The sequence below is a fragment of the Ursus arctos genome, unplaced genomic scaffold (assembly GCF_023065955.2).
Source record: "Ursus arctos isolate Adak ecotype North America unplaced genomic scaffold, UrsArc2.0 scaffold_3, whole genome shotgun sequence".
Taxonomy (NCBI): Eukaryota; Metazoa; Chordata; class Mammalia; order Carnivora; family Ursidae; genus Ursus; species Ursus arctos.
Window position 1 is genome coordinate 74,580,988 of NW_026622985.1, and position 24,795 is coordinate 74,605,782.

Below are 24,795 nucleotides of genomic sequence, written 5' to 3' on the forward strand. Positions count from 1 at the left end.
CTACAATAATTAAGACAATGTTGTATTGGCCCACGCATAGATGAATAGATCAGTGAAACAAAACAGAGAGTCCAGAAATAGACAAACACACATATGGTCAATTCAATGGGAAAAGAAAAGGTTTTTTTTCCTAACAAATGATTCTGGAACTGTATAAACATATGGAAAAAATGGGCCTCAACCTCTATGCAATCATATACAAAAATTAATCTGAGATGGATCATAGCCTAAATGTAAAAGCTAGATTCATAAAGGTTTTAGCAGAAAATGTAGGTATATATCTTCATGACTTCGAGGTAGGAAAAGCTTTCTCAAATCACAAAAAGCATTAACCATAAAAGAAAAATTTCTGCTCATCAAAGGTACCTTAAGAAATGAATAGCCAAGGGGCGCCTGGGTGGCTCAGTCATTGAGCGTCTGCCTCCGGCTCAGGGCATGATCCCGGAGTCCTGGGATCGAGCCCCACAGCGGGCTCCCTGCTCTGCTGGGAAGCCTGCTTCTTCCTCTCCCACTCCCCCTGCTTGTGTTCCCTCTCTCACTGGCTGTGTCTCTCTCTGTGTCAAATAAATAAATAAATAAATAAATAAATAAATAAATAAATAAAATTAAAAAAAAAAAAGAAATGAATAGCCAAGGGGCACCTGGTGGCTCAGTCAGTTAAGCATCTGCTTTCAGCTCAGGTCCTGATCCCAGCCAGGGTCCTGGGACTGAGCTACCTGACCCTGTCCGGGCTCCCTGCTCAGCGGGGAGCCTGCTTCTCCCTCTCCCTCTGCCCCTCCTCCACCCTTCCACCCCTGCTCTTGGTCTCTCTCATTCAAATAAATAAAAATCTAAAAAAAAAAAAAAAGTTGTTTAAAAAAAAAGAAATGAAATGAAGAGCCTAAACAAATGAACAAAAGAACAAACAGACTCTTATATACAGAGAGCTACTGGTTGCCAAAGGAGAGGTGGGTAGGGGAACGGGTGATATAGGTAAAGGGGATTAAGAGATACAAACTTCCAGTTATACAATAAATAAGTCATGGAGACGAAAAGTACAGCATAGAGAATATAGTCAATAATACTGTAATAACATTGTATTGTGACAAGATGATGACTACATTTATTGTGGTGAGCATGAATTACGTATAGAATTATCAAGTCATTATGTTGTGCACCTGAAACTAATACAACATTGTGTGTGGACTATACTTCAATTTAAAAAAATGAAAAGTCAACCCATAGACTGAGAAAAATACAGCATATCCTTAAGAAAGAACTCATAGCTGCAATATACTTTTAAAAATGGCTACAAACCAACTATTAAACAAAAATTTTTTAATGGGCCATAGAGTTAAATAGACACTTAGTAAGAGAAGATTAGGTATAGCCAATATCACATGAAAAGGTGTTCAAAATCATTAATCAGGGAAATGCAAATCAAAGCCACAATGAAATACCACTTCACACCTCTCAGAGTGCCTAAAGTCAAAAACCATCCCAGTACCAAATGTTGATCAGGATGCAGAACAACGGATACTCTCTTATATTGCCAGTGGGAGCAAAAAATTAGTATTGCCTCTTTAGAGAATAGTTTACAAGGTTTCTTAAAAAGTTAAACATCTTCTCTACAACCCAACAATTCAAATTCTAAAAATTTACTCAAGATAAATGAAAACATACGTTCACACACACACACACAAACTTGATCATGAATGTTAATAGCAGCTTTACTCACAATGGCCATAACTGGGAGATAATTCAAGTGTCCATTGACAGGAGGATGGGTAAACAAGTTATGATATATTCATTTACTGGAATTCTACTTAATCATAAAAGGGACAAACAACTGATACCAGGAACAATATGAATGAATCTCAAGATATTATGGTGAGAGAAAGAAGCAAAAAACAACAACAAAAATCATACTGTATGATTCCATTTATATAAAACTCTAGAAAAGCCAAATATAACATGTAGGCGGAAAGTGGATCAATAATTGCCTGGGTCAGGGTTGAGAAGGCAGGCATAATTAACCTGAAAATGGTATATGAAAACCTTTTTGGATGTAGAAATGTTCTATATCTTGACTGTGGTAGGTTACACAGTTGTACAGAACTGCCAAAATTCACTGGACTGTACACTTAAGATTTTATTGTACGTGAATTATACTTCAGTGAAAATCAACCAGACAAACTAATTAATTGAATCTATACTGTTTTGAAAAAAGAGTAGGGATTTACAGCATCCTTAAAAATCTGAAGGTTGTAGAGTGGCAGTGTCCAGCACATCTTCATTTCATTCACTTGTGTGGCCCCCATAATACTGATGGATTCTGAAGAATGGCAGTAGATATGTTCAAGTTCAATCCAGTAGTAGCCCCAATTGTACTTATGCTACCAGATATGAAATACTTTCTAGAGAAGATTAACATGATTCCAGATACATGATATGTAACCATTGGTCTGGCAAATGCTTTCTTTTCCATCTCTCTCAAGGAGGACAAGAAATAATTCACATCCATGCAAGATGGACAACAGTATACCTTTAGAGTCTTTCCCCAAGACTATATTGACTCTCCTGCTATCTGTCACAATATAGTCCAAAGAGGCCTAGACCATCTGGACATTGACATTTAGTGTGACATTAACACTGACCCGCTCTACCAATGGTATCATGAAAACTGGACCAGTTGAGCAAAAGCAGCCAGTATGTTGGAGACGTTCAGTAAAGTTGTTTTTTGTTTGTTCGTTTCTTAGGATTTCAGTGGTCTGAGGTATGCCAGGATTATCACACATGAGGTTCTGGAGACAACACATTTCACACTTGCAAATACTACTCCAACCTCTTTACCAAGTGACATGGAAGGTTGACAGCTTGTAATGGGATCCAGACACGTGAAGGACTCTATGGCAGGTTTAGGCTCTCGTACAAGCAGCCCTGCCAGTTGGGCCATATAATCCAACAGACCCTAGAGGAATCTGTGATGCGAAAAGATGTTGTATGGATTTCATGGCAAGTTCCCATAGAAGAATTATAACATTAGATACCTAGAGTTCTGGAGTAAGGCCATGACATCTGCAGCAGAGAATTGGCCATTGTGAGACAGAAGTGGTACATCAAAGATCAATCATAAGCAAGACCAGAGGGCACAAGTAACTGCATGAGCAGATGACCCAGATTCCTATGACATCCATTAATACTGCAATTATGCCTCCCCTCTGCTCACACCTATAGCAAGTATAGGTGCGACCCAGAGTCCAGAGATGAAAAAAGGCCATGCTGAGTTCACAGATGGGTTGGCTCAGTACATTTGTGCAAACCAAAAATCGGCTGCTATTGCACTATATCCTGACTTGAGGGAGGGAAGGTGTCTGAAAGAAAATGGCATCAGGAACATCCTCCCCAGAAGCAGGTTTGGATGTGGACTTCCCCTGAAGAAGGGGTGTTCAAAGGCTTAGCCCCCTTGCCTCAGTTGAGGACCTCTCTGCAGAACTATGCCAGCTTCTTAGCACATCAGGGGACCAGCTAAGGCATCTGTTAGGACTGCATCACAGTTCAACTTCTCCCTCTGCCCCATCCTGCTTCCTTCACATGCTTACAGATGTTTTCCCCAAAAGCATATATACCTCAGTAATGTCCAACTCAGTCTGTTTCCCAGGAAACCCAATTTGCAACAATTAATACAAAGAATCAGCGTACTAAGTCGGGATTAAAAGTTCTACATTTAGAAAGTTTGTGGGAGGCAAGGAGGAATGTTAGTTCTGCTTAGAAATCCAAGTTATCCATTTTGATACTGAAGTTTTTAGTTCTTTTGTTTCTGACAGGGGAAACATACACCTTGTGCTCTAGCCTAGACTGGTGACGTTCAAAATAGGACTGTCATACCACTACCTGAAAGCAGAGGGCGCTTTTGCCTGGAACATGTGTGAACAAATTACTTTCTCACTATTTTTCTGCAGCAAGGGGAGGGTATCTCCCAAAGGCTAATGCTTGCTGGTGGAATTGAGAGTTCTCTAGAGATTCACTTATTAGACATATTTATCTGTATTTAAAGACAGGAAGAATAATTAATGTTCAATATTGAGGGAAAGAAACATACCATATAGGAACAGCCATGCCTAGACTATGCTACTCAAAGAACAAATATTTCTTCCCCCCCTTCCTTCATCAGATTTTTAAAACTGGACCTCAGGTTCACAGAACTGCTTTAATTATAACCCTAAATTCATAACAGTCATCCATCATTTATACATAGAAGGTTCTTGCTTATTTATGTCATTCGTTGGCTTGTTGATTTTAATAATAAACAATTGTGAAACCACCCCACAAGAATTAAAATGATGATAATAACTGCCATCCACATCAGATCCCTGACTATCCTATCCCCCTGCCTCTCACCACTCACTGTTGCTTTGCCTTCCTTTGGATGCAATTATAATACGCTTATATGTGTTGATCAGTAGCATATACTTTTGGTTTGGCTCTTTAAAATTTATAGAGTATTTCTATACACTTTTAGTGCGTTACATTTCACAATAAAAAGGGTTATTTAAAGGTATCATGCAGGATATAATCTCGGGATTTTTCACTTAAAATCATATTCCTAAAATTCACCCATATTATCATATGTAGCAATGTTTATTCATTTTGTTTGACTTCCTTTCCCACTTCTTTTTTCATTTTGAAGATTTTATTTGTTTACTTATTTGAGAGAGAATAGAGCAGGGGGAGAGGAATAAGCAGACTCTGTACTAAGGGCAGAGCCCGACATGGGGCTCGATCCCACAACCCTGAGATCATGACCTGAGACAAAATCAAGAGTCAGAGGCCTTCCCGATCAAAATACCAATGACATTTTTCAAAAAACTGGAACAAATAGCCCTCAAATTTGTATGGAACCAGAAAAGGCCCCAAATTGCCAAGGAATTGTTGAAAAGGAAAAACAAAGCTGGGGGCATCACAATGCTGGATTTCAAGCTGTACTAAAGCTGTGATCACAAAGACAGCATGGTACTGGAACAAAAACAGACACATAAACCAATGGAACAGAATAGAGAACCCAGAAATGGACCCTCGGCTCTTTGGGCAACTAATTTTTGACAAAGCAGGAAAAAACATCCAGTGGAAAAAAGACAGTCTCTTCAATAAATGGTGCTGGGAAAACTGGACAGCTACATGCAAAAGAATGAAACTTGACCACTCTCTCACACCATACACAAAGATAAACTCTAAATGGATGAAAGACCTCGATGTGAGACAGGAATCCATCAAAATCCTAGAGGACAGCATAGGCAGCAACCTCTACGACATCAGCCACAGCAACCTTTTTTATGACACATCTCCGAAGGCAAGAGAAACAAAAGATAAAATAATCTTGTGGGACTTCATCAAGATAAAAAGCTTCTGCACAGCCAAAGAAACAGTCAAAAAAACTAAGAGGCAGCCCACAGAATGGGAGAATATATTTGCAAATGATACTACAGATAAAAGACTGGTATCCAGGGGCACCTGGGTGGCGCGGTCATTAAGCATCTGCCTTCGGCTCAGGGCATGATCCCGGCATTCCGGGATCGAATCCCACATCTGGTTCCTCTGCTGGGAGCCTGCTTCTTCCTCTCCCACTCCCCTGTCGTGTTCCCTCTCTCGTTTGCTGTCTCTCTGTCACATAAATAAATAAAATCTTTAAAAAAAAAAAAAAAAGACTGGTATCCCAGATCTACAAAGAACTTCTCAAACTCAATACGCGAGAAACAAAGAAACAAATCTTAAAATGGGCAAAAGATATGAACAGACACTTTTCCAATTAAGACATACAAATGGCTAACAGACACATGAAAAAATGTTCAAAATCATTAGCCATCAGGGAAATTCAAATCAAAACCACACTAAGATACCACCTTATGCCAATTAGAATGGCAAAAACGGACAAGGCAAGAAACAATTGTTGGAGAGGACGTGGAGAAAGGGGATCCCTCCTACATTGTTGGTGAGAATGCAAGTTGGTACAACCACTCTGGAAAACAGTGTGGAGGTCCCTTAAAAAGTTAAAAATTGAGCTACCCTATGATCCAGCCATTGCACTACTGGGTATTTACCCCAAAGATACAGACGTAGTGAAGAGAAGGGCCATATGCACCCCAATGTTCATAGCAGCTTTGTCCACAATAGCTAAATCGTGGAAGGAGCTGAGATGCCCTTCAACAGATGACTGGATTAAGAAGTTGTGGTCCATATATACAATGGAATATTACTCAGCTATCAAAAAGAATGATTTCTCAACATTTGCTGCAACACGGATGGCACTGGAGGAGATAATGCTAAGTGAAATAAGTCAAGCAGAGAAAGACAATTATCATATGGTTTCTCTCATCTATGGAACATAAGAACTAGGAAGATCGGTAGGAGAAGAAAGGGATAAAGAAAGGGGGGTAATCAGAAGGGGGAATGAAGCATGAGAGACTATGGACTCTGAGAAACAAACTGAGGGCTTCAGAGGGGAGGGGGGTGGGGGAATGGGAAAGGCTGGTGATGGGTGGTGGGGAGGGCACGTATTGCATGGTGCACTGGGTGTTACATGCAACTAATGAATCATCGAACTTTACATCAAAAACCAGGGATGTACTGTATGGTGACTAACATAATATAATAAAAAAACATTAAAAAAAAAGAGTCAGAGGCTTAACCAACTGAGCCATCCAGGTGCCCCACTTCCTTCTTTTTCCATTTTAAAGATAATGTGTTAACTCAGAGCAACACAAAGACCCTCATCCGTTTCTGGAAATTCATCTATAGATATCACTTTTTTTTTCTCATCTGTTCCTTTAAAAACATTAAATTTTTGTTTTTTCCTCTCTTTTCCAACAATCTCTTCATTTCACTTTATTCAGTATCTTGTACATGCCTTGCTTTTTCTTTTTCCAACATAGTTTCAAGGAACTCTGGAACTGTTCTTCAGTCTTGGGAGGAAGGGTGCTTGTTTTTCTAAAAACCCAAATAGAGAAATTAAAAATGCCTTTAATATAATGCCACACTTGAATATTCCCTGTGCCTACACATAAACCTTGTTCTTATGGGTCCCTTAAGCCCACCTGAGGCCTTACACCAGTTGAGCTGTTTATAAAGATTCATTTGGTTGGGCATAAAGAAGTCTCCTGTGGTATTGAAAACACATCCCTCGGAGAATAAAGGACCAAGCTGTTGGGCATAATGAAAATCAAGTATTAAACCTAAGCCATACTGGCACTTCATACACCTGGAACAACAGCCTGATGCTTTGGAGAGACAATGGCAGAAAACGAATCTCATGTGTATTCCAGATGGTTCTGAAGGATCACATACAAAAAGCATTCGTCCCCACCCCCTTTTCAGAGAAACTCCAATTAAAATTTCCTACTCTCCATTCAATACTAAAAGTTAATAAACCCCAAGGATGTGACAGGTTACCCTTGTCCCCCTGACTTATGTGTGAATGTGAAGTCATCTTGAAGGAAGAAATGACAAACACACAAACTACAAGATTACACTGACTTCTTTGTGGATATAATGACCAACAGAATACACAGATTTCCACACTGAGATCAATGCAGATGAGAGCTGAAAATGATCTGAGCTCCACAGCGCTGGAGAGGCTGGGCAGGAAAGAGAAAGCCCCAGCTCGAAAGGGTGGCAACAGTGGACAGTGCAGCCACATTTCTGCAGATATAGAAAGAATACACTCCCACCATTCACAACAGCTTTTAAAAGAGCAAATATTTTCTATTCATTCTAAAGAAAATTATGTTTGTGAGACTAGAAAATTGTGTGGATGCAAATTCTCCAGCCTGGTAATTATCTCTGATCCATTTCAATAAGCAAAGGTTTGGGGGAATTATTCACATATGAATCATTTTCACTGTTTTTTATTTGCAGAATAGATTGGAACTGTATGAATAAGAGACCTTCAACTCCTATTAACATTTTTGCATGCAACTGAGGCTCTCCAGAAATTAAAAGACAAACATTGGTAAATCAATAAAAGAAAACATTATTTTATTTCACCTAGGGCTCAGCCACCCACTACCTATCTTCTCTCCATCCTTGGAAATTTTTCTTCTGAGCTAATCCAGCTAGAAAATAGACAGGTGGTGAGGAGGTGGGAGTGGGCATTACAGCTGAAGGGAGCTGCTTGAGCAAAGGTGAAACTTCATGGAGAGGGAAAAAGACAAAGTGATACTTTTAGCTGGATTGAAGCGTTCAAGTGGAGAAATGGTTGGTTGTAGAGGAGGATGCCGTTTGTGGATAGATTTGAATGTCAGGATAATTGGAAGCCACAGAGGCCACTGGGGTGAGTAAGAGGGGTGTGTGTGTGTGTGTGTGTGTGTGTGTGTGTGTATGTGTGTGTGTAGGGGATGAGTGCCAGCCAAGGACTTAGACTAACAAGAGACAGCCAGTAAGTGCCAGTACGTAGAGCACCACGGTGAAAACCAAAGGACTGGTGTCAGACCAACCACAACTAAAATATTGGTTTAGCTACTCCCTAACTCTACCACTTTGGGCAAGTAACTTACCTTGTCTAAGTCAAAAATTACCCCCTTTCTAAAATGGGGATGATATTAACAAGTCCTAATTCATGGGTTGATTGACAGAATTTAAAAAAAAAAATGTGTAGAGGGGTGCCTGGGTGGCTCGGTCAGTTAAACATCCGCTCAGGTCATGATCCCAGGGTCATGAGATTGAGACCCATGTGGGGCTCTGTGCTGAGTATGGAGCCTGCTTAAGACTCTTTCTCCCTCTCCCTCTGCTCCTCCCTCCCCGCTTGCTCTCTCTCTCTTAAAAAAAAAAAAATCATCTACAGAAAGTACTGGTCACATTGGAAGATTAAATACAAATATCAGACACTATCATTGTTACCTTTATTATTATAATTATTATTTCAGGAAAATTAATTCTCTCTATGAGATGAGTAGAAATATCCATCCACTATTGCACATATCTATGACAGAAAGAACCCAATTATCAGCAATTATATAAAATGACTGTTTTCATTTTTAATAGCCTTAAAAAATGTACCTTTCCTGGAATAAGCTATTACAAATTCCTTATTTAAAATGTCCTTAGGGTAAAGTGAACTTTATCACTTTAAATTGCAAAGAATAAACACAGGTGAACTTCAACTTAAGTTTCTCTGTAAATTTTCTGTGGAAAAAAAAAATTGGCCCAAGTCTAGAAAAAAGAGCTAACTCACATGTTAAAGGCAAGTCTGTGCAGAGAATATGCAGTAATGGCTGCATCAGCCAGGAATCACCTCCCTCAGGGAGGAGCAGGGTAGCTACAGATTGTAGCAGATGGGGATTATGTTTTCTTTGTTTGGCTTTATCGGTTTGAGGCACAAGAACACGAAGGAACACAATTGAAGAATTAGGCAATTCCATACCCACCTAGTGCCTCCAGTTTTCTTTTTATTGAAGGAATGAGGAAATTCAAAGGAACAGCCATGCTCATTTTCTAAATAAGCTACTTAAAAGTCAAGATTTATGTTACTTATTTTAGTGGGTGGTTGTGTGAGGCAGAAGAAAGCTTAGTGACATAAGGATGGCATAACTCAGGTCAGATCCCCACTCTTTACTTCGGGAGAGAGAGACTGTGTACTACTTCATTCATAAGAAAGGGAGAGGATCTGAATTAGTTGATCCACAAATTTCCTCCAGGTCTCAAATTCTGATGCTACATTAGCCAAATTTACATAGCAATGTCTCCTAACTCCTCCAAGCCAGTTGTGATCTTTTCCTCCATTAAGAACCTGTAGGATTTTCTTCTTTTTTAGAATACCTGCTATGTTCCACCTTGGATTCTATACTTAAGCAAGTTTTATCTCTTTAATCCCCTCTAATTAACTATAAGATCCTTTAAGGCAGGAGATTTTCTTATTCATATGTGTATAATCCAACAATGTATAGAAAGAATTATATACCACAGCCAAGTGGGATTTATTCCAAATGTCCAAGGCTGGTTCAACATTCAAAAATCAATTAGCTTAATCCACCATATCAGTGGCATAAAGAAGAAAGGTCATATGAGCATATCAATTGATACAGAAAGAGCATCAACTTTCTGCTTTAAAGAGAAAACAGAAATACCCATTAGTGATAAAAATTCTCAGCGAATTAGGAATACAGGAGAACTTCCTCAACTTGATAAATAACATCTGTATATGTTAACTAAGTGGAATTAAAATAAAAACTTAAAAAAAAAACACTCACAAAAAATCTACAGCTAACATCAAGTTTACGGTGAGTGACTGGATGCCTTCCTCCTAAGACTGGGAATAAGACAAAGATGTTTTCTCTTACCACTCCTATTCAACATTGTACTAGAAATCCTAGCTAATGCACTAAGACAAGAAAAAGAAATAAAAAGACATACAGATTTGAAAAAAAGAAATAAAATTATTTTTAGTGATAAGTGACATGATTGTTTATAGAGAAATCCCCAAAGAATCTACAAAAAACTTCTGGAACTAATAAGTTAGTATAGCAAGTTCATATGATACAAAGTCAATGTGAAAAAGGAACATTGTGGGTTTTGTTGTTTTTTTTTTTTAATGTACCAGTAATGAACATCTGTAATTTAAAAACGTTTCTTAATACTATTTGCAGTAACACCAAAAACTTATATACTCTGGTATAAATCTAGCAAAATATATACGGAATATGTAAGTGGAAAACTATAAAACATCAATGAAAGAAATTAAAGAAATCTAAGGCAACAAAGAGATACTGTGTGCCCATGGATTGGAAATCAGTTAAATGTTTCCCAGGGATTCAAGGGGAGAGGGGCTGAACAGATGAGGCACAGATTTTGGGGGGTGGTGAAATAAATCTGCATGGCACAACAATGGTGGATATATGATATTATGTATTTGTCAAAACCTATGGAACTTTATAGCACAAGGAGTAAACTTTAATATGTGCAAATTTTTTAATTACTTAGAAGATCTTGGAATCCCAGGAAGGAAGGTAGACTGGGACAAGACGATCTAACCGTATTGCAAATATATAAAACAACCTCACTGAAAGGAGTGGGATAAAAGGTGCAGACCTACGTAACGCTGGAAGTAAGTGGTCAGTGTAAGAAAAAATCAACTCTACATAAGCACTATATTCTAGCTGATGAAGTTTTTTTCCCCATAGGTGTACAGGTTACCAATTCAGAAACCAATATACATGAACAAATAAGTAAATGGATAATGGATAGTAGGAACCAGATTTCTCATTGTTTAAGTGGGAGATTACAAATAAGAAAGAAAGAAGGCCTAGAATGATCCATGTGCTACTTGACTCAAGTTTGAGGCATCAGTACAAACTCATGTTTGGCTTCATATAGATACAGACAGAAATATTTGTAAATATATACATGCCAGTTACTATACACACCTATATATCCCTACTCTGACAGCTCTGAGGGCCTGAAAGCAATGACAGCCCAGTAGCAAAGAGCATACCTAGTGCCCAAATCTTCATTTCTTTCTTTTTTTTAAGATTTTCAAATTTATTTTAGAGAGAGAGCATGAGGAAGAGGGAGAGAGAATCTGAACCAGACTCTGCGCTGAGCGTAGAGCCCATTGTAGGTCTCAATCCCACAACCCTGAGATCATGACTTGAGCTGAAACCAAGAGTCAGACACCTACCTAACCAAGCCACCCAGGTGCCCCCCCAAATCTTGATTTCTAATGTCATTCTCCAATAAAAAGAACCAGAGACCCTTGGAAAAATGGCTGCATCTATGACTAGAGTATGAAATTTACAAGATGAGCTTGGAACATCTTGCAGTGCCAGCATGTAAGGAAACACACACACACACACACACACACACACACACACACACTGACAATGATGGGGTTATGTTAAAGGACACGGGAGCCAACTGAAAAAGCTCCCAATTGTCAAAGCTAGAACAGTTGGAGCAAAAAAATAATTAAACGAGTATTGTATTATAATCCAAAATATAAAGTGAATATCCATGAGTCCATACTGATATACATAAATGATTAAATAAATAAATAAATGGAAAAAAGGCAAATCTCCCATGCAGAAGAAGAATTCCAAATAATTTATGTAGATGCTCTGCCTTCAGGGAGGTGGAACTCCCCACCTGAGATTGAAACCAGTCATATTAGTGGCATAAATCCACTCAGTTTTGTAGTTTTCTCCAGCAGCATATTAGCAACCTATGTACAGTAAGCGAGAAAGCAGGCACATGAATTGATTCAAGACTGAAGCTTGAGGTGAGTGTGCAGAAAAATCAGAAAATTAGAATGCTGAAAATACTGGTGAGCAAGTGGCTGACATCATGCACTGTGAAGTGCAGGCTAACTAGGGAAGGAGGCAAGACCACGGAGTGGCAATGACCTAGATGAAAAAGGATGAAGAGGTCTCAGAAAAATGTAATAAAGGGAGGTTAGCAATGGAATTGATGAAAGTATTGAAAGATGACAATTACTTTGTATAAGAGCAAAACTGACCAGGGGGACCTGCATTTTGAGTGTGGCACAGGATTCAGGGATGAGAAGACAGCAGGAGCGAATGGTCTTAAGTCTCAGATTTTAAGCAGGCTCATTGGAAGCCCTTAATCGTGTCAGCAACTATACTCTCCCTAACCGAGCTGAGTGCCTCAGATGTTTAATGTCACAAATGAAAGGGTAGTAAGAAACTACCTGACTGCTTTTGAAAGGCTGAAATTGGAGATTTCCTATTTTTTATCCATCTCTGGAGAAGCTGGTTTTCTCAAAAGCATTGGCAGTGTCCTTCATTGACTATGAGTCTGGGTCTTTTTTTTTTTTCCAGCTTTATTGAAGTTTGACTGACAAAATTATATACATTTAGATTGTACCATGTGATGTACATACATTGTAAAATGATTACCACAATCAAGCTAATTGGCATATCCATCACCTCATATAGTTACCCTTTTTTGTGTGTGGTGAGAACACTTGGGATCTACTATCTTTGTAAATTTCAAATATATAACACATTATGAATAACTATAATCATCATGTTGTAAGTTGCCTCCAGAATGTATTCATCTTATAATTTGAAAGTTAGTACCCTTTGACCAACATTCCTCCTTTTTCCCCACCCCCTTGCCTCAAGTAACCACCATTCTCTTCTCTGCTACTATGAGTTCAACTTTTTCTTCAGATTCCACATATAAAGGATACCATTCAGTATTTGTTTTTCTGCGTCTGGCTTATTTCACTCAGCGTACTGTCCTCTAATTTCATCCATGTTGTTACAAATGATGGGATTTCCTTCTTTTGGGGGGCTGAATAATATTCCATTGTGTGTGTGTGTGTGTGTGTATGTTCATCTGCTGACGGACACAGATAAATACATTCATCTGCAGATGGACGCTTAGGTTGTTTCTATATCTTGGCTATTGTCAATAATGTTGCAATGAACATGGGAGTGCAGATATCCCTTTGAGACAGTAATTTCATTTCCTTTGGATATACACCCAGAAGTGAAATTGCTGGATCATTAGTTCTATTAATTCTATTTTTAATTTTTTGTGGCACCTCCATACTGGCTATACCAATTTAAATTGCAACCAGTAGTGCATAAGGGCTTCCTTTTCTCCACATCCTTTCAGCAATTATCTTTTTTGAGTCTTTCACTTTCAAGAGTGAGGTGCATCTAGGCCCCAGAGGAGACATAGGCTGATGTAGCAAAGGCAGGAAATTGTATCCCCTGAAGAAATCAGTGGTACCCACCTAAATGCAATCCAAGCTGTATCTTCTAAAACATTCTCAGTCTATTCCACCACAGTCCTGGCTCTTTTGCCACTTTGGAATCTGAGCTTCTCTGATGTGAGCTTCACACCAGCTTCTGTGCTGGATGGATGGGTGGGTAGATGGATGGATAGGTGGATGGGTGGATAAACATGGATAAATGCTACCTGTGCTTTAAGGACCCTCTTGAATACTATCTCTTCACTGAGGGTCTCCCTGATTTCCTCAAATGAAAAGCAACCTCTCATTTACCTGTAAAACTTATGGAAAAATCTTTTGTCTTACTTAGTCACAAGAGTATCTCCATCTTCTTGCAGGTACTCAATATGCATTGAATTAAATAAGCCTTTGATTATACTATCACAGAATAGGTCACAGTATACATTCAGTTATAGTTTATTCTATAAATAAGTATTAAGCTGAAATTTCTATGAAGGCAAACTCACATTTTGCCTTAATTTTTATTTCTTTCAGTTTTTACCACAGTAGTAGATGTTCAACTAATATATGTAGAATAAAGGTTTTAAGAATAACATACTTGTTGTGCCTGGGTGGCTCAGTCAGTTAAGTGTCTTAATCTCAGCTCAGGTCTCAATCTCAGGGTTGTGAGTTCAAGCCCCACATTGGGCTCCGCACTGGGTGTAGAGCCTACATTAAAGAAAAAAAAAATGACACACTTGTCCAATTTTTCTCCAACAGCTGCAGATCGATGTCCTGTAATATTCCTCTAGAATTTCCTGGTATCATTTAAGGGTCTGATACCAGTCAGTTACAAATTTGGAAGAAATATTTCTGAGGACTTCAGGCTATAGAAGTGACCACTGTTAAGTGACCTAAACAGATTTGAGAGTTCATCAATAAGAGAAGTATACACTGAAAGAGGGTTTGAGATAATTGTTAATCATGAGGGAGACTAGTTAAGGAGCACAGTCCAAAGGAAGTTAATGCTGACTAGACTCACAATAGGGGAGTTTCAGATTCATTAATTTTTCAACCACAACCACCAATTCCAAATGCCAATAATGAGGAACTAAATGAGGGTTTATAAAGAGGGCCTGACCCAGCAAGCAATCCAAAAGCCCCTTTCCGTGTTTATGCTAGAAATTTCTGTCCCTCAGCCCATAGTGGACTATTTTAATTAAATTGACTCTATTGACATTCATTAATTAGAGAGCAAGACTAATGCTACGCAATATATTATTACCCTTGACTACACCTCTTCCAGGTTTCTTGATTTTGTAACCTGCCCATTGCAGCACCCCACCATGATGAATATTGCTGCTTCCTCTACTCTAGACCCGAGGCTGAATGCCACCAGGTGACCTCCAACGCTATTGTCCAAGTGAGTTCTTGGTAGCAGTCAATCAAGGAACAGAAAGCAAGAAGCCTGGTGAAAGAACTGCAGAACACATGAGAGACTGGTGCTTAATGAAGGAGAGGTAGAAGCAAGAGAACAGCAAACCCAAGGCCACACAAATATGCAGGAAGCAAGACTGACAGGAATTAGAATGTGCTGGAAACTGGAAACATGCAGGCAGATGGAGAGAGCTAGCAACACTAAAAAAGAAGCTTGACAGGGAAGAACATGTTGACCCTGACTTGATTCCTCACTAACTCAGGACAGCATCAGTCCTAAATAAGACTAAGTGGACTGTGGCAAAAGATTACAGATCATCCCTGGTTTGGGAGGAAGGTTAGAGACAAGAGTCCTGCCCTCCAGCAGAGTCTGTCCTTGGAAACAGACCAGCAAGACCAGCAAGTGGTCAGCAGCAGCAAAAAGCTGGAAGTTCTACTAAAAACGAGACTCCAAAAGTCAGACAAAAGGGAGCACCTGGCTGGCTCAGTCAGTAGAGCATGTGGCTCTTGATCTCAGGGTCATGAGTTTGAGCCCCACTTTGGGCATGGTACTTTAAAAAAATTGACAAAGCACATAAGCAGACAATGCACTGATAACAATAACAACAAAAAATCAGTGGTTAATGAACTTGCAAAAACTATTCAAGCTCATTACCAATAAAAGGACATTAAAATGCTTTTTATTCTGTCATTTTAGTTCCAACCTTTATGAGGATGGTACTTGATGCTGGGTAGGGTGCTGGTGAGAGTATGAGGGGAAACATCTCTGAAAAGCAGTTCAATTATCTTATACATTATATAATATGGAATAAATTCATTCACTCATTAATTCCACAGGTTGTTTTTTTTTTAAGATTTTATTTATTTGTCAGAGAAAGAGAGAGAGCACACAAGCAGGGGGAGCAGCAGGCAGAGGGAGAAGCAGGCTCCCCACTAAGCAAGGAGACTAATGAGGGCTCGATCCTAGGACCCTGGGATCATGAACTGAGCTGAAGGCTGACGCTTAACCAACTGAGCCACCCAGGTGACCCAATTCTACAGTTTTTATTGTATGCCTCTGATAGGTATTAAAATCAGCACTAACCCATTAACCTTGCCACTAGAGCTTGTAGTATAGTGGAGAAGAGAGAAATTAATCAAATAATCACAGAAATGTATCACTTCACTCTGATAAGTGCTATACAGGAAAATTATAAGAAGCTATAAAACCACAGAGAAGTTGCTGACGTAGCCTTAGTGAATCAAGATAAACTTCATTCCTCAAGGAATTGATATTTAACCTGAGATTCAAAAAGCTGAATCAAAGGAAGTGAGGACTGAGGGTCCCTGGCGAGAAGAATGATTGTTAAATCAGAACAAACAGCATAGGTAAAAGGGTGGGAAGAAGGACTTGGTATGTTATCAGGTTTCTCTTCACATTGAAGAAGCTAAGAAAATACCACTGTGGGAATTGTGGAGGAAATGACAGAGGATATAGCAAAAGATTTAGGCGTGATTATTCCACCTTTGACTTGGTGGAGAAATTTGTTAAGAATGACCCCAAAAAAATCTGTTTTGAGACTTCCAGAATATCTATACATCTATGTTCATATATCAATACCTATATTGGGATGAAAGTGTTCTAAAGTTAGATTTTAGTCATGATTCCACAACCCTGTGGATTTACTTTAAAAAATTAAGCTGTACAGTTTAAAAGGGTGTTTGGTCTGATATGTAAATTACACTTCAATAAAGCTGTTTAAAAAAATTGCTTTGTGCTTTTACTGGTCTTTTTCGTGCTTTAAAGTGATGGAAAGGGAATGATTTTAAGACAAGTTACACAGACTCTCAAATCCATGAAGTTCATGTCCAAAGTTCAGGGTCATGCTGGGTGGTAGGTTGTGCAAATAAAGATTTGTTTTCTCTCCCTTACACTGTAATCACTTGCTACAATTTGAGGATGAACAGCTCCTCAAGCTAACAGTATAGTCAATTTACTGTCCTAATTGGCTATATATTTACAACCAGTTTATCTTGGAAAGTTCATCAATGAGCAAAGTTACATCACCCAATGTTATATATTATAGAATAACCTGAGGTTTGGGGAGGGGGTAGTTGCTTCTTATGTGGGGGGGGGGGGGTGTTGTTTGCTTTTTTTATGGTTGAGGTGAGTATTTGGTTACAACCACTTTGAAATTTCTCCGGGCTAAACTCAGTGCAGTTCTGCCCTATAACAGAAAAAATTCTATTTCAATGATTCATTGTAGTTAAGAACAAAGCCTAAATTACATCCTACAGGAATCCTGGCCCTGTCTAAATGTAACCCTCAGACCTCCTCTATGCCATTGTACTGCAGCAATCTATTCCATCACATAACCTAATCTGATTCCTCCATTTCCACAATGGAATTTTAATGCAATCCTCCATCTCTATTGATACTTAAAACATTGCTTATTGATTTAGTAGCAATATATATTACCTTATGGTAATATGTTATGTTACCTTAACTCACTGATGCTGAAAATTTTTTCAATCTCCATTAGGGGAAAGTCAACATTCATGAAAAAGTACCTGAAATACACAGTCTAACCATACCCGTAGAATCTCTATTTTTAGGGAAAAAAAAAGAAGAAGAAGAAGAAGAAGAACTGAATTCCTGAATCAAACTGCTAGGCCCTTCAGTGGTTGTTCTGTTAAGTTTTACTTGCACATCTTGCCAATGGCCCAGGCTGAGCAAAGCAATAGGACACGATTTTTAAGAGTTGGGTGTTTACTGTGAGGGACCCTTTGAGGAAGAAATTCACTACATCCCCTCAGTGTCCTCTCTAGGTACACCTACTGTGGAAACCTCTACCTTGTCTCACTGCTACTGTGTAGTTTTACTTTGCAGCAAATTTTTGTATAGGTACAGTCAGTCACACCACTGATGATTTCTACCTTTTCATGTTTGCTTTTCGAAAGTGCAAAATATGGGGCGCCTGGGTGGCTCAGTCGTTAAGCGTCTGCTTCTTCCTCTCCCACTCCCCCTGCTTGTGTTCCCTCTCTCGCTGGCTGTCCCTCTCTCTGTCAAATAAATAAATAAAATCTTAAAAAAAAAAATGTAAAAAAAAACTTGTGTTTCGTGCCAGGAAACCAACAAGATCTGCCAACAGAGTTTCATGTCCTAAACCCAGTCCAGGTTTGATTTCATCTTTCTTGCCTTCATTTTCTCATCTGTTAACTTTAAATTTTATTTTCTTATTGTATTTATATATTTTAGTAATCTATTTTAAATTCCTCCTGAAAACAAAACAAAACAAAAAATCACTTTTAATGCTCTTACAGAAATTTTTCTTAGAATGTGTTTCCTTCCTAAAATTCTGAAGGTATTTCAGGTAGCCAAGTAGGAAAAAGAAAATTGTATTTCATCACAGGGTCCTCCATTATATGCTACTCTTCAACCTACTCTACCAGCCTGCAGAGAATGTTGCCATGGGGGAAGAAAGAAAGGATCTTTTATAATTCATTTTTGAGGACTTTTTAATGAGCCTTCAATCTATAATCTGGGGAAGCTCAGAAAGATGAGTAAACATCTAAATACCATTCTCTGAAAGGCCAAGGCAGTATTTCTGGCCAGGATTCTTTGTTCTGAGATACTAGTACTAGGACCCATGGCTGCGCTGGTGTTAGGTATCCAGTGGCAATGGTGCCTACGTCCTCACCCTGAGCAGGATCATGACTATTCCTTGCCTCTCTTTGTTTCTGAGTTCAGTTCAAAGTCCTGTGATCCAAACTGTGAGCAACTGAGTTGTAAGCCAAACAATTTCCATTCAACAAATTCCTTTTCTTTTCAGATATAGAGATCCAGTTTTAGGGGTTGTCCTCAGAAATCCTAATTAGTACACAGGGCCACTCATTTTCTTAAGAGAAAGATCCCACTTTCTAATTCAAAAGTAAATATTATGATGATGATATCTGGCAAGTGGTCCCAATCTTGAGAATATGCTCTGACAAAGGAAGGGAAAATAAAGAAAAGACAGAATTTATTTTCTGTCAGAAGATGCTAATGGATACAAATGCCATATTACCTCTTCATTTTTTAAGATGTTCTTAGCTCCAATAACAGAAATCAAAAGTCAAAAGGACTTCAACAATGGAAGATTTTAGGCAGATTCAAACATTATGAAACCTGAAGCTTCTACCATTTTTGAGGCTCTCTTCATGCAAAAGAATGTCAAATTATAAATTTAATACTGCTAGGCCATTCTCCAGGTCTTAGAAAGTCCTATGTAAGAGAAACACCTTGATTTTTAAGCTTTATGCTAAATCTACCTCCAAAAATGATTTCTACCTCCCCTCACTAGAAGTCTAGAAGTAAATTTGCAACAGGTAATTAATTCATTAGGGTGTAGGTTCCTTGCAGATTTATGCTCTTCAGCATGTTCTTTTCAAGTTATCTTCCTTATATTACAAGGTGGGTGCTAAAGTTCTAGGCAACAGATAAAAACACTAAAATATTTAGGAGGAGAACACTGACCATTCCAGTAAGGCAAGGAAAAAGAAATAGAAAGCAAAAGGACAGAATGAAAGAAGCAAAACTATTTTTATTTGCAGATTACGAATGTTTACTCAGAAAACTCAATGGAATCCACTTATCAACTACGCAAGTTAGTAAATTTAGCAAAGTCACAGAATATGAAGTGAATGTACAAAACTCAACTGTGTTTTTATAAGCTAGAAGTAAACCATTAGAAAGGTAAATTTTTGAAATAATTCAATCTACAATAAGACCAAGAAACCGTGAAATATTTAAGAATAAATTCAACGAAATACGTAAAACATCTGTACTGAGAACTGTGAGATGTTTCTCACAGAAACTGGATACTGTCTAAATAAAAAGATAAACTGGGACACCTGGGTGGCTCAGTCAGGTAAGTGTCTACCTTGGGCTCAGGTCATGATCCCAGGGTCCTGGGATCGAGTTCTGCATCGGGCTCCTTGCTCGGTGGGGAGCTTGCTTCTCCCTCTGCCTGCTCCTCCCCCTACCTGTGTTCTCTCTCTCTCTCTCTGACAAATAAATAAATAAATAAAATCTTCCAAAAATAAAAGAAAAAGAAAAAAAAATAGAGATAAACTGTATTCATGGATTAGAATACTCAGTGTTGTTAATATGTCAAATCTCACTAAATTGATTTATAGATTCAGTATACTTCCAACCATAATTCCCGCAGGATTTTGTAAATGATAAGGTGATTCTCAAATATGTATAAAAATCTAAACTGTCTAGAACAGTAAAAACAGTCTTTAAAAGTAATAATAAATACTTACTATAAAGCTATAGTAATCAAGATAGTATACTACTAGAATAAAGATGTCTTTAAATCAATGGTATAGCATACCAACTCCAACTATAAACCCTCAATTATATGGTTATTTTATTCTTAACAAAGGCGCCAAAGAAATCCAATGAGAAAAAGAAAGATTTTTGACAAACAGTTCTGGGAAACCTGGATATGAATATGGAAAAGTAGTGATCCTCAATCCCTGCTTCATATCATACTCCAAAATTAAACTAAGATGGATTCTAGACCTCATCATGAAAGCTAAAACCATAATACTTTTATAGAAAAGCAGAAGAAAACATTTGTGACTTTGAGGTAAGAATACATTTCTTTTTTTTTTTTTTTTTAAAGATTTTATTTATTTATTTGACAGAGATAGAGACAGCCAGCGAGAGAGGGAACACAGCAGGAGAGTGGGAGAGGAAGAAGCAGGCTCATAGCGGAGGAGCCTGATGTGGGGCTCGATCCCAGAACGCCAGGATCACGCCCTGAGCCAAAGGCAGACGCTTAACCGCTGTGCCACCCAGGCGCCCCAAGAATACATTTCTTAAGAGAGGAGGAATAAAAGAAAAAAACTGATAAATTAACTTTCATCAAAATTAAAAACTGCTTATCAAAAGTCACCATTAAGAAAATGGATATGGAAGCTACAGACTGAGAGAAACATTCACAAACTGTATTTCTGATAAAAGACTGCTATCTAGGATATATAAATAACTCCTACAACTTAATGATATAAAGATGAGCAACCCAATTAAACAAATAGATAAAATGTTTCAATACATATTTCACGAAAAAGAATGAATACCTAAGAGGCACATGAAAAAGTGCTCAACATCATTAGTTAACAAGGAAATGAGATACCATTATATACCCACCACAATGCCAAATGTGGAATACCTGAGGCTTGCATTTATTTTTTGTAACCATCTTGGAAAACTTTCTTATAAAATTAAAACACACTTTCCTTTAACCCAACAATCCCACTTCTAAGTGATTACTCAAGACAAATAAAAAATATGTTTCCACAAAAAGATCTGTATAAAATGTTTTTATCAACTTTACTCAAAATAGTCAAAAATTGGAAAAATCCCAGGTGTCTAGTAATAGACGAATACAGAGTGGTATATCCATGCAATGCAATATTACTACACAATTAAAAAAGAAGAAATCATTGACACATGCAACAATGTGGATAAATCTCAAAAACCCTATGCTGACTGAAAAGAGTCTTACACAAAAGAGTACATAATGTATGATTCTATTTATATGAAATTCTAGAATAGGCAACATTATAACAGAAAAAAATAGAATAGTTGCTTCTTGGGGAAGAGGTGAGGATTGACTTAGAAGGAGAATAGGGGAACTTTCTGGAGTGAGAACAATGTTCTGTATGGGGAATTTGGGTTACACAGTGTATGCATTTATCATTTAAGATTTTTACATTTCCCCCAAAGATACAGACGTAGTGAAGAGAAGGGCCATATACACCCCAATGTTCATAGCAGCATTGTCCACAATAGCCAAATCGTGGAAGGAACTAAGATGCCCTTCAACAGATGAATGGATTAAGAAGTTGTGGTCCATATATACAATGGAATATTACTCAGCTATCAGAAAGAACGAGTTCTCAACATTTGCTGCAACATGGACTGGCACTGGAGGAGATAATGCTAAGTGAAATAAGTCAAGCAGAGAAAGACAATTATATGATTTCTCTCATCTATGGAACATAAGAACTAGGAAGATCGGTAGAAGAAAGGGATAAAGAAAGGGGGGGTAATCAGAAGGGGGAATGAAGCATGAGAGACTATGGACTCTGAGAAACAAACTGAGGGCCTCAGAGGGGAGGGGGCTGGGGGAATGGGATAGGCTGGTGATGGGTAGTAAGGAGGGCACGTATTGCATGGTGCACTGGGTGTTATACACAACTAATGAATCATCGAGCCTTACATCGGAAACCAGGGATGTACTGTATGGTGACTAACATAATATAATAACAAAACATTAAAATAAAAAAAAAAGATTTTTACATTTCGTTTGTAAATTTTATTTCAAAAGTAAAAAACTATAAACAGATAGTGAACTCTAGATAATGTTATACATGCTGATATATCTAGTGAGAAGAATATTGACATCTGTAATTTACTTTGAAGTGCATTAAGAAGTAAGACAGATCACTGGAGTTATAGATGGATAGATACGTGATAAACCAAATATAGTAAAATATTAATAGTAAAATCTAGGTGATGAGTATATACATTTACTGTAAAAATCTTTCATCTTTGCTAATTGTTTTTCACAATGAAAAACTGGAAAAGCCCCCAGAAGAAAAAGGATTGTCTTGTTCTTCTGAATCTCTTTTTATTTATGAGTAATGAATGAGTAAAGCTTTCCCCCAAATAATTCCCAGAATAATTTCCCTCATTTCTCATTGGCAGAAACAATCAGATGTTCCATCTCAGAGGTGTGTTGTAGCTGGCTCATACTGGCTTGCAAGAGTCAATTGTTAAATTTTCAGGAATTTTGTGAGCCAGCTGATGTCACATTGGTAGCCTGAATCAGCCACAGTGGGAGTATTTACACCAGGGAAATTGCTGAATGTTACAAATCAGGACTTTTTTTTTTTTTAAAGATTTTATTTATTTGAGAGAGAGAAAGCATGGGGGAAGGAGAGGGAGAGGGAGAAGCAGACTCCCCATTGAGCAGGGAGCCCAACTCGGGGCTCAATCCCAGGACCCTGAGATCATGACCTGAGCCGAAGGCAGCTGCATAACTGACTGAGCGACCCAGGCGCCCCTAGCCATTTTTTTTTTTTTTTTTGAGAGCCAGTTGTTAAATATTTACCAATACCCCCACTGCTCACTCTCAACAAACCCCTGACAAGAAGAAAAAGAAAACAAACAAAACCCACAATGATAGGCATATTAAGCAAAATACACCTAAGTTACAAGTCAGATTCTGATTTCTCAAGTCAGAATGTGAACACCTGAACCAAATCAGGTCTCTTCCAGAGTGGAAGAAAGGAAAATGACTAATAGGCTAGTAACAGGGTCGGCCGCACACATATACTGATTCACAACTCAAAAGAATATACAGTACACTTTGGTTCAAAAGGATATACAGTAGGGGCCCCTGGGTGGCTCAGTCGGTTAAGCATCTGCCTTTGGTTCAGGTCATGATCCCAGGGTCCTACGATCGAGTCCCGTATAAGACTCCCTGCTCAGCGGGGAGCCTACTTCTTCCTCTGCCTGCCACTCCCCCTGCTTGTGCTCTCTCTTGGCTCACACTCTCTCTCCCCCTCTCTATCACAAATAAATAAAATCTCAAGGGAAAAAAAGGATATACAGTAGTCCCCTTATCTTCAGGGGATATGTTCAAAGACCCTCAGTGGCTGCCCGAAACCACGGAGAGTACCAAACCCCATATATACTGTTTTTTCCTATATACACACACTATGATAAGGTTTAATTTATAAATTAGGCACAGTAAGTGATAACAACTAGTAAAATAAAACAATGATAACAATAGACTATAACAAAAGTTATGCGAATATTGTCTTTCCCTCTCTCTCTAAATACTTCACTGAGCTGTACTCACCCTTCTCGTGCGAGGCGACAGGATAAAATGTCTACGTGAGGAGCTGAAGGAAGAGAATGACGTAGCACCTTGAGGTAAGTTTAGGCCGCTATTGACCTTCTGCAGATTCGCCAGAGGAAGGATCATCTGCTTCCAAGCTGCCTTGACAAAACTGCTGATAGTGAGACTACAGGGGGAGTGGGGTGTTGTAGGTAAAATCTCTTCTCTTTCCCGCCCCCCCCCCCCCACTTTCCCACCCTTCCTGCTACCAGTTCTCAGATAAGTTACAAGTTTCTTGTATATCCTCCCGGGAATATTATGTTCATATACAAGTAGAAGACATGTATTTTCCTTTCACAATGATAGCTGTAAAACTTTGGTTTTGTTCTGCTTTATTTCGTTGATTAAAAGCTATCTTGAAGAGGTGCCTGGCTGGCTCAGTCAGAGGAACATGTGAGTCTTGATCTCGGGGTCCTGAATTCGACCCCCATGTTAAATGTAGAGATTGCTTAAATAAAACTTAAAAAAAAAACTATTTTGGGGTGCCTGAGTGGCTCAATCAGTTGAGCGTCTGCCTTCGTCTGGGGTCATGATCCCAGAGTCCTGGGATCCCCTCCCGCCACGGGTTCCCTGCTCATGGAAGAGCCTGCTTCTCCCTCTGCTTGCGGCTCCCCCTGCTTGTGTGCTCTCTCTCTCTCTCTCTCTCTCAAATAAATAAATAGTCTTTAAAAAAAAAAATCTATCTTGAAGATAATTCTACCCACATTATGTATTTAAGACCTTGAATTTCCCTCTGATTTAGGTGTATCCTAG

General features: G+C 38.5%; 1 long non-coding RNA gene across 1 annotated transcript in view; it reads right to left on the reverse strand.

Moving 5' to 3' along the window:
* The window catches only part of LOC130542046 (uncharacterized), an 81,403-nt gene extending 57,357 nt beyond the window's left edge, over positions 1–24,046 (reverse strand). The window contains exons 1-2 of the long non-coding RNA XR_008956324.1: positions 24,004–24,046; positions 14,286–14,395 (exon numbers count right to left, since the gene is read on the reverse strand). This is a non-coding gene — a long non-coding RNA (uncharacterized LOC130542046). The remainder of the gene's footprint in view (positions 1–14,285; positions 14,396–24,003) is intronic.
* Positions 24,047–24,795: the final 749 nt, after the last annotated feature.